Consider the following 12,291-nt stretch of genomic DNA (forward strand, 5'->3'; position numbering starts at 1 on the left):
TAAATTAATTTAAATGTCAGTCCTCCTCAAGCTCACCTTTTTGTTTGAAAACATTTATCTCTCTTTTTCCAACGATCTGATTGTAAAACTTCAAGGTAAGATAAGCAGTTTTATCTGGGCCTTTACAGGTAGCAGGATTGCATGGAAAACGCTGAGAAAAAAGCTAGTAAAAAAGAGACCTGGCGCTTCAAGACGTCCTGATGTACTGCTATGCGTTCCATTTTAAAAACTGGATAATGTATCAAGCCTGTCCCGATGACTCATGTTGGGGGAAATTGTTTTCCGTTGTGCTTGGCAGTTTAGGAATGAATGATTTCATTTTGGACCCCAACATTCTTTAAAAAGGTAAAGCTAAAAGTGTTGATGTCCTTCCTGGAGACATGTTACCACTTAAGAGAAATTCTGGGTGTTGGTTATTATGTTACAAATGCTCCAAAATGGAATTCATCTGGTACCTCAGAATTCCTGGAATATCTACTTAGTCTCCCATTGATAAAGACGGGCTTGAAATACTGGGAAGAGCTCCAACATGGTAGAAAAAAACTGGGGCCACTGAAGATTCAGTTTCAAAGTTCAAGTAACTGCAATTAGCATCATGGTGGATACCATGGAAATGCAGTATGGCGGAGAGGTGAAAATATGAGAATCAAGTAGAACATTCATGGCAGTTAAAAAAGGACATATTGATCTGGTACTGGAGTTAACTGATGCAGAAAGCAAGATTTTGGAGCTTCCAGAATACATAGGGAAGGATATTTGGCTTTGCCAGAGCAGTCAAATATATGGCAAATATAATTTACTATTCTTCATGCTGCAGTACAATCTGCAACTTTAAAAAATAACTAATGAGACACTTTCCATAGAACTTGTATGACCACGCAAAGGAGCGCGCATAGTTTACCTACAGTGTATGAAACTGCAAAAGTTACGGAATAGAGACCGCTAATGATGAGCATATATTTTAAAGCTGCCTGGCACTCAATAGTTTTTGGATGGACATAGGTACTACAGTATCAGAAATGTAATCTTCAAGAATCAAGATAAGCCTACTTTTGATCTATTTTGGGACGGATATACTGCTTAATGCAGGCATAGAAGAATATCAGAAGAGGAGTGTTTTCTACTTAATACTTCTTCCAAGAAAAGAGATATGTCTGTACTGGTTGCAAGTGAATCCTCCCACGGTGTAGGGCTGATTGAAGTCAGTGGGCAGAGGCGGTATCTATGACATGCAATCTAATCAAATTACCAAAACCTCTGCCGTATGGTCTCATTATCTCTGGAGGCATAAGTCTTCCTATAACTGATGGTGACTAGCATTGGCCCTCTTTGAATCCCACCCCTTTAAATTACTGCTCCCTTTTAGTGGCCATACTCTGATACTACTGCTATTACTATTAACATTAGCTGGAACACCTCTGCCCTCCACTGACCCCGCCTGATACCCTCTGTGTGGACTACTCACTGAACCCTGTACACCCGACACCTCTTCTAAGCCACACAACCTACTCTCTCTCCTTCAAGCCTTTCCTCGCTCAGTCCACAATGGACACCAGAATAGAGAAGTTTGGTACGAATAGCTACATAATTAAATATACAACTAACCTCTCCAAAAACACAATTCAGTCTCAGAAACATAGACTACTCAAAGCTAACCCTGAAACCCTTATCTCTGAATCCTATTTCTGCCAAAAAAGGTGCTATTACTAGTGACCTGATCTTCTACAATAAAAGAAGAGCTCAATGGAGAATGGCGCTACACTCTCTACTCAGAACCACCTCAGCCAAAAAGTTTCCTCGTGGTCTGAGACTCTTGGCCGTGACATCACCCACATTTAGAGCAAATGCTACCATTTCAATCTATAACAATGGGATTATACTAATTCAGGTCACAGATCGCAACCTGGGCATTTTTGATGACAGATTTGCCTTCTTTAAAAAATCGATGGACCAAAGCGACAACACTAGCCACTCTAGAAACACCCCTCCCCTAACGCCGATTCAGGTCCACCCTGATCGCTCTCTGGAGCGCCACAACCACCCGAGGAATGCCCCACTTTCTTCGAGCAACACTCACAGGACCGCCCGGGCTCCACCAAACCTAGGCACCCCAGACTCACCCACCATGCCCCGACCTGACCTACCACTTATCTGTAATGCTGGAGCAATTGTTACCCCTAGAGCTGATTACCTCACCTACACCTCCCCCACTCACCTGCTCACTAGCTCCTTCCCACAGAATTCCATCCCCCCACAGTTGAATCGCTGACTCGCCGCCAGGAATTCGGCCACCCCTAACATCCCTGCCGGTGCCAGGAATTCAGCCCCCCCAACATCCCTTTCAGCACCTACTCACCTTGCTCTTCCATTCATCAGAGTTGGATCTCTTCCTCAGACTATGTTTCCCCTCCCAGCATCCCCTGGCCTTGAACTTGCCCACGCCCTCCCTAGTGAACAACCCTCCTCCTCCCCTACACAAGACCCATAACCCACACCCGACCCTGCTGCTAAGCTCAAGGAAATAAACTAAGAGCTTCTTAATCTCAAAATTATCATTCAAATCTCATTAATTCCACTGAGGAGCTGGCCTGTGATCTCTCTTCCAACAAGACTTCACAGGAGATCCGACACAGGATCCAACCCCACCATAACCTTCCTCCTCCTTCCACTATGTTATGGAGTGAACCTGGGCTGAAACCTACAGCCCTGACCTGAAATACCTCTCCCTACCCAAATGCCCCTTCTAGACCCGCCAGATCCAAAAACCAATTATCAGAACCTGATATTCTCTCTCCTCCGAGCTGAAAATGCCCCTCCTACGCCCATAACACTTCCTCCTAGAACTTCACTAACCGCCCCTTTAAGTGCCCCAGGCGCGGCCTATTCCAAGCAAGGGAACACTGAGGCTATCCAAAGCATTACATCTAACCTGCATAGACCACCCAGACTCAACGCCAATACCTTAAACATTAATCACCTCACGCAAATCCCCACTACGCAGCCCTGGATCACTGAACAAATCACACCTTAAATGCATGTTACTCAACTGTAGATCAGCGGTGAAACATGCCACAGACCTTGCAGACCTCATCCTTGCTCAATAACTTGACCTCCTTAGCCTTACCGAAACCTGGCTCACTGACTCCTCAGGCCTCTTCATTGACATGCTTGTCCCTCCCAGCCACAACATTGTCAGACTCAATCGAGCCAAGAAAACTGGAGGTGGCATTGCTTGTAGCTACCTCAACTCTCTCTCAGCAAAACAGTCCCCCTCAGCTAATCTCTCATCCTGTGAATATCTATGCATAGACATCACTATCACACACAGACCCCTATGCACCCTGCACATCTTCTACCACCCTCCAGGAGACAACGTCCCTCTCATTGAACAAACTATGGAAACCATCTCCTCCAATATGGGCCGACACTGTCCCCAGATCTTCCTTGGTGACTTCAATCTCCACTGGAATGACCCGCACGATCAGGCGGTTAACACGCTTAAAAACTTCCTACCTGACTTTCCCTGACTCAACTCTGTGAAAGCCCCATGCACAACTTAGACTTGACCCTTGACCTATTTATCTCCAATCCCAACTCCATTCATCTCGAATCTATTCTCCCCTGTGACTCATTGGACCACTACTACATCAACTTCTGTATCCTTGAAAGCTGGAACTCCAAAAGATCACAACCTATAAAACAAAAACAGTGGAAAAGATTGCTCCATAATACAAATGTTAATGACCTAATTTCTCACTGCAATATCTTCCTACCGCCACCAACAAACATGGCCGACGTTCTTGACCTCACTGAGCACTAAAATAAGGCCATGATGTCTGCCCTGAATGCAACTGCTCCCCTCCAACTAAAAAGAATACCCATCAAACACTCTAAACCATGGTTCAAATACAGCCTAAATGATGACAGACGCAGCCTGAGATTAGCAGAATGCGTTTGGAGATCCTCTCCATCCACGGCTCTTCTAAAATCGCTAAAACTAAAAAGAAGTAGATACCACAAACTTATCAGAACGGTGAAATAAACCTACTTCAAAACCCAACTGGACAGAGACAAAAATCACCCGAAGCGGCTTTTTGAACTGATTAAGTCACAATCCAATAACACATCTATCCAACCCCCGCTCGTCCCCTGACCTCAACTAAACTGTGATGCTGTTGCTGACTTCTTCCTCAGTAAGGCGAGCAAGATCGAAGCAGATCTTAAACCGGCCCTAATCGAACAAGCACCCTCTCCTGACTCCTCTTTACCCATGCCCCCTCCCATGCCGCCATGTCTCTCCCCCAAAAACAATGCCTACTGGAGTCAATTCTCACCTCTCAATAACACTGCCATCCTCAACAACCTGAAACCTTCTAATCACTTCAATGACCCTCTTCCCCCTAACTTCTTCAAAGAAATGATAGGATCACTAGTCCCGCTCTGGACCAAGATCATCAAGGCCTCCCGTCTTCAAGGTGAAATCCCCGACTGTCTGAAGACTGGCCTTGTGCTCCCTATTCTCAAAAAAACCACAGCAGACCCTGAAGGCCTGAATAATTACTATCCAATCACACACATCCCTACCCTTCCAGAACTCCTGGAGAAATGTGTTCATGAACAACTGCACAAACATATTGAGCAATTCCAACTTCTCGACCAATTCCAATCAGGTTTCCGCACAGGCCACAGTACTGAAAATGGCCATCACTCATATCGTGGATGATGCTCTCACTCTGCTCGACCGAAACGAAACCTGCCTACTAATATTACTTGATCTCTCATCTGCATTGTATCCTGTCAAACATGACAATCTACTTTACCTCCTGGAATGCAGTATGGGGCTCTCAGGCATGGTCCTTAAATGGTTGGCCTCTTTTCTCAACAACAGAACGCAGAGAGTCAAATCCAATCAAACTCTATCCAATTCCAGCCCCTGTGCTCTGGGTGCCCCCCAAGGCTCCTCACTCTCCCCCACACTCTTTGACCTTTTCATTGAACCTCTGACTGTAATCCTCAGAGCATCCAACATACAATATCACATGTATGCGGATGACACCCAACTGTACATGAAAATAGCCTCCCCCGAAGACATCAAGTCACTCAACGGAACCCTACTCAAAACCCTAAATTGGCTAACCACCAACCACCTCAAACTAAACATCTAAGTAACCTCACCGCTCTCAACTGCACACCACACATAATTGACGCCACGAAATCCCTGGGAGTGGTGTTAGATAGGAACCCTAACATGCAAGATCACATCAGAGCATCTACCAAAGGAGCGATCTTCCAAATGAGCATCCTAAGAAAACTCAAACCATACCTTCCCCATGATGACTTCAAATCGGTGGTGCAAGCACTAATCATCTCTGGACTTGAATACGGCAGTGCTACCCTTGCGGACTGCCCCTCTCAGAGCCTCTCTTAATGCTGTGACCAGATACATCACTGGTTCCAAGAAAACCAACCACATCTCTCCAGACCTGAATTCGCTCAACTGGCTACCATTTGAGGCAAGGATCCATTTAAAAATTGCATGCATGACCCACAGAGCCCTATACTTCAATACCCCACTCTACCTGAAAAACAAGCTCGAACTCTCCAGTTGCAATTGGCCCTCGAGGAGCACCAGCACACTGCTGCTTAAGCGGAAGAAATTAAAAAACTGAAAACATACAATCGTGCATTCTCTGGCATCGCCCCGAGAATCTGGAACTCCCTACCCGTGGAAACAAGACTGATTCCCTCACCATTTGCCTTCAAAAGGGAAGTCAAGGTCCTCCTCATGAACATGGCGCTGTGTTAGCAGTTTTTCTCCTCCTGCCTCCGATCTTGTTTAGCTGTGTTAGCTACTACCTGACCTTTGTTACAGCCCGTGTCACCCGCCACTATGTCATTCTGTACCTGTTGTGTATAGCTTTTTCTGTACCTGCTGTATATTATTTTTCTTCCCTTTCTCCTACAGCTATCTTACTATGTTTTCCGCAACCCGTATGTACAACGCTCTGATACCTGCTTGGGTCATATTCACGCTATACAAAACTTATAAAATAAAATAAAATAAAAATATAACTGCAAAAGTCCAATGATTAAGTCATTGATTGCTGAACTCTTTGGAGGCACCTTGTTTGTCTCAAGCTTTATTCAGCAGAATTGATGCTCAGATGGCTAATGGGCAGAACTGGTATCCAATCGAAACATCTGATGGTGAATGAGGACTAAAAAAAAAGATATCACTGAGGTAGGAGAAATGAAATGTCAAGAATTATTGTAGATTTGATATTGGTATGCAGATTCAAAACCATTTGATGTTATTTTACCTGCAAATCCTTAAAATGTTAATTTCTTAGCTCTAAGTTAATTTTTGAAAGAAATTCCAAGATCAGGAGTGAGGATCGCCTATTCATTTTAGCTGGAATAGTGGAAGCTTTGCTGCATACTATTATGCAGAGGCCGTTATTGGACATTTATTGGTCCTACATATTACAAGCTATAGGAAAAATACTAGACAAAGAAAGGCTTACAAAAGGGAAATGAAACTCATGGGTGAAATGAAGTTAGACTTTCTTTGCAATAAATTAGCAGGAACTATAATGGAGAACTACATGCCCCCAAGGTGGAATCCTTGTGGGAAGAGTAAAAGTATAAAGTTGCTAAAACACACAAGCGTCACATAATCCTAGTAAATCAACACAACTGGAAAGCTGATGTTATTTATCACAATTGAAAAACATATTTTATCACGCAGGAAAGGAACAATGGCAAAATATCCTTAAAAATTAAAAAATATCAGAGTACTTAGAGATACTGGGGTCAATTCTGGAATAGTTTTCATTATCAGCAACGAGCGATGTACACATACGTTAAAATGTATTTACACCCTTCTACTTTGGTGACTATATGAATAGGTTAAAATGAATTATAAAACAAGTAGGACAAACAAGTATACTTTACCGGTCTTACAATGTTGAATGTTAAGTCGATCTTAACTATGTAATGAATAAATATGATTTGCATTTCTCTAGGGTTAAAGTATTAACATCATCTCCTAGTTAGACGAGTAATGAGTTAAACTCTCACTATTGGTTTCGAAAGTGAAGGTCACATGTAGCAAGATAGGCTTCGCTTTCCATCCTTGTAAGATCAGTAAATGGAGTGCTATAGAATTGGATACTAATAACATTTGTTATTTGCAGGCATAAAAATGGCATGCGTATAGTTTTATGTGCCATCCATTAAGCCAGAATGCTTTAACCTCATCAAAGAACCATACTGCACTGGAAGCCTGAAACCATTTGTCAAGGGATTTAACCAGCAACACAGAGTGAAAGTTTCTCTTTGATAAATTTGATTCTTGCAGTCACTAGATGGCCATTTAAATGTCCAGCAGATGCCACTTCACAAATTTAATTAGAAATGATTTTATTTGATTAAGTTGGTTTACAAAATGAAAGTACATTAGATGTGTGCTGATTGGTACTCAAGAGGTAACAGGTCTTCACATACATGGTCTTCAAACGCCCACCAACCTAATACCATATAAACTCTATTGCAAAAGTTTCTCTTTATGGAATTGGGCCAAAGTGATAGATTACTAAATTACCATGGTCTTCAACTGCGGATTACAAGGAGAGCAACATCGACCACTTGTTTGTTCTTTTGACACTCCTCCCTTAATCCCTCCTGGTTTCATGTGCAATAAGGCAACACAACGAGAAGGAAGTAAGTTGCTTGCCGACCTCAGCAAATAGAAGGCTGTTTAGGGTCTAATGGTTAAAACAACAGGTCAACCACTGATGTTCTCAAAGGTCAATAGACGCATGATGTCACTTTCTCCATCCACGCCCTTGCATTTTGCTGAGCCCATGAGCATTAAGCTAGCTGTGGAGTAAAAAATGTAAAGACACACAAACGATACATGGGTATGTGAGATTCTGAAGTGCATACACAAAAAACATCCAATCATATTTCGCACATATCTTAGATCTTCCTCGATGCGAGGAAAAGTCACTAGGAGGCCTTCAAACCGAATACTACTTATTTAAATGTCTGTGTTTTGGAGAATGCAAACACAGAAAGGGGAGGGGGTATGTATATGCCCATAAAAGCAGACTTTGCTTTGCATTGCCATCTATTATGCACTATTATATGTGTGTCTGAATGGGAGAAAGACAATTATCCTAATGAGCAACAAAATGATTGGAACATGATGGTATTTACAGTTACCATTGTACTTATTTTTGCAGTTTTATTAAGGATCTACCAGGTCCCATAGGGCGCCATATGCATGATGTCTTTGCTAAACAGTGAATTATATATTTTCATGTACGGTTCTAGACTGTGCTATATTATTTACAATGCACATTCAACATTCATATTTCTTAAACGATGCTGTAGGTTGCATGCTCACAGTCTGGAATTTGCCCAATACCTTTTGAGAGTCGACTCTAAATCAGACAGTTAGGATAGTTATATGTGTTTACATTAGTGCTGCAACTAGTTGCAATGATTGTATTTCACAAACCTGTCCTCATTGTCTCAAATATTATGATTAATGGGTGTAGTTTGTACATTTTTCTGCATGTGAGTTTTTACATTTAAGTTGAGAACTCAAGATCGTTAATAATGATCCAGTTTCAAAGTCACCTGTACCATGGGGCCTGATTACAATCTTGGCAGATGGATATCCCGTCCGCCCTATTACAAGTTCCATAGGATATAATGGAATTGTAATTTGGCGGATGGGATATCCGTGTGACGGAGTACCCCTGTCCGCCTAGATTGCAATAAGGCCCATAGTTTTAAAAGTTAAATATCGACAAATGGTACATCCACATTAAGGGCCAACTAGCAGTCTAAGACGTATTGCAAGTGCGTATGGAAAAATTGTGCAAGAGCATAAATGGGGGAAAAGCAGAAAGCTCTGCATATTATAGGTAGGCCAATAAGTGACATCTACGTGAGACTTTGCTCATGGAGGGTGGAACATTCCAGCAAAATGTGAAACACGTAAAATCAGCACGTGGGAGCAATTTCATATGGAGAACAATCCGCCACTTTTGCACATTTATTTCCATTCAGCGAATTTTGCACAATTTCACAGATTTTCTTAGATTATTAGCAAGGCCACTGGAATTATGTGATTGTGCGGATGCAGCGATTTTTGCATGATTGTAGATCTGCCAAATTTGCCACATAGTGCATCAACTGCTACATAATTTGCAGATTTTAACCCCAAAAAATTGTTTCTTGCTCAAAGAAATGTAGCAACGCGCATTGCAGCGCAGTGGATGGCCATTTGCAAAGGTTGACTAGTTACATTTTTGTTGCTTTTTGCTATATTTCAGTGTTAAACTGGTAGGAATTAGGTGCAGCCAATGCCCAGACAGTGTTAACAAGTTTGGAAATGACAAACTATTGAAGTAATAATATTAAAAAATGTGCCGCATTATGCTGCATAATTTACTGAACCCTGCTGCATAATTTGGTCCTCCCCTGCCGCATAATTCTAGTGGCCCTGATTATTAGGATCTTTACAGTCTCCCCACTCTCACACAAACAGGCAGACCACCATGAACCACCACTAAGAACAGGAACCACAAATCAGAAAAATTTCACTGATGGTGGTCTATTATTTTAGCTTCCAATTTACGCGAAAAGAAATTGCCCAGGCCGAAACTTAACTTGTGTAATAAAATGTTTTCAAACCCCTGATTTGCATTTTCAATACTTAAGGCTCCATACAGGGATGAGGGGTGTATTTATTTCGGTAGGCTCTGAGTGCGACTGTAAGGTAGAATGCGGTGGTTCTAAGGCCACGGCACTTCATTGTTGAAACAAAATTCTTAATGCTGTGGCAGTAGGTTGCCTGGGGAGTGAGTGCTCTCAAAATCTAGAGCAGCAAATACTATGTCAATCAAGTCTCGTAGGTGAACAGGTTGGGTCTGCAGTACCTTTGCCCAAAAGAGACAGGTGGGAGTGTGAAAATGTAGTAAGTGGTAATGAATAAAGCAGGGGAACGAAAAAGACACGAGATAGGACTGGGAGGTAAGGCGAGAAAGGATATGCAGAGGAAGTGGAATGGACTGAGAAGAAAAGAGGATTAACCAGGGTAGAATGAGTAGGGGCATGGAGATGAGACAGAGAGGATAGACATTGGAGACAGACAGTATCCAGTGAAAAGGTATCTCTGCCCTCTGGATCCAGTTAGACAGTGAGACATACCAGTGCAAGAGAGTTATTAAAGCAGGGCGGACACCAGCCGTTCTTGTGCGTGTTTATAGAAAACACTTGAGTTACATAACCCTGCCCAACAAGTGACAGTTTCAGGCATTTTGTTTTCCTTTCTCTGGTCTTGGCACGCATTTCACCTGAAAGCATGTCAAATATGCGCCGGTGAGTAGCTGTTGATTCTGCGCGGCTTGAAGCCCTCTGCGGTTCACGGTTCGGTGACTTTGAAAGAGCAAACGATAAAGAGAGCAACCTTAGCCCGAGGGGGAAAGTGAAAGAAGGGATGGCTGAAGCATTCAAGACCCCTGACGCTCAGAGAAGGGGGCCACACTGAAGGAGGTCCTTCAGAGGCTAATGTCTGTCGGCGCACACAGAAACACGTGTTGGTTCGGTTATCACTTTCGTTACATATGACTGCTTTGGGTAACGGTAGGTGTTTAGTTGGCAGTGAAATCAATTTGGCACCAAACAGCCAAACATAAATGAACTTTCTCATCAAAGCACAGTGTGACAGTCCTGAATGCTGACTGTTCAAAGACAGCAGTCAGAGATTAAAATGCAATGACAGTAACTCCATACTGCTGCAAACTGTGTACAGTGCGTAGGAAGTTAACAAGCACTGGCAAAGCCTACAGGTCTGGCATGAGTTTGCACAGTATGACCAAAGCTACTTGCTCTACCAATGGATCTTTCAAGGGCACTGCTAGGACGCAGCAGGAGGGGACCTGCCAAGAATTCTAAAGATGTAATGAGTGATCCAGGGGAAGGATCAGGACATCGCTTCAGCGGTCTATCAGTAGGATCAGAGGCTGAATGGTGCAACCGAAAGGGACTGGCAGACAATCTAACCAGGTGATACACATTCCAGTGAGAAGAGCAGGACTGCAGGAAGAGATGGCCCAATGCGCCTAAAGATGCAGTGATGAGAGGCTCGGCGGGAGGAGAGAGATGCCGCAGGAGCAGAAGGACAGAGCCTGCATAGTGGTCACTGACAATAAGACTAGTCTAGCAGAAGAAGGGAAATCCTCAAACATATAACAAGGTTTTCCGACTGAATATCGGTCCCCAGAATAACGTGATACACTAGTATCAAGGAAGGAATATCAAGGGACAAAATATCGAAAGGTAAGCGCCACTGGCGTAACGAAACTGAAGGGGGCCTCCCTGCAATGCAGGCCCCTTCCGGGCTCGAACGTGAGTTCTGCAGCCAGAGTGCTGTCCTGAGGCGGCCCATTCGAGCTTGGGGGCCCCCCGCACTGTGGGGGCCACGGGGGCCTGTGTTACCCCCCTGGTAAGCGCATATAGAAGAGTATAGATTTACCACTCCTAACTCCACATCTACGTATCATGAATTATCTACTGGCGGTCGCCAGTAGATAGTTATAGTTAGAACCTATTTTCTATAGGAAATCCGCAACATTCTATTCCCAATAAGTCTGGCGCCGGTTGATGAATCCTCACAAAATTTTCCAAACTTTTGGCCAGCTCCGCTCCGCTCCTACCGTGAAATTTTTGTGGTGATTCGTCAAGCGGGGGCCGAGACAAAAGGGGGGTCCCAAAACGCGTTTTCCCCATGCAATTTCCCATAGGATCTGTTGTCGCAGCTACAGCCCGAACCGCTGAACGGAATGACACCAAATTTGGCAAAGAGGTAGTCCTCAGTTCAGACTCGTGCCTTTTGCATAAATGGTGTGAATCCGTTCAGTAGTTCCTGATAAAATTAGAGTTAAAAGTACATATATATCTATGGCCGGGTTGGATCCGCGGACCCTACCCGCACCGTAAGCGCACCCTCCCCGGAGCGAGCGCGCACCCTCCCGATTGCGCGCTGAATGCTAATTGGCTATTGAGTGTCTGTCTACATTCGAAACCAGGAACTGTTGGCAGCCATTTTCTGCCTTGGTAGAAGCGAGGCTGAAGAAGCAAGGGGAATAAGAGTGCAAAACATATAAAGGGGGCACAGTGGAAATACTCTGACCCTCTAGAGGTGCTTAGGCCCCCTGTTTTTTTTTTTTTAAACTGAGAAATGCGCGCAGGGTGCGCGCATCCTATTGCGTTGGG

The sequence above is a fragment of the Triturus cristatus genome, chromosome 10 (assembly GCF_964204655.1).
Source record: "Triturus cristatus chromosome 10, aTriCri1.1, whole genome shotgun sequence".
Classification (NCBI taxonomy): Eukaryota; Metazoa; Chordata; class Amphibia; order Caudata; family Salamandridae; genus Triturus; species Triturus cristatus.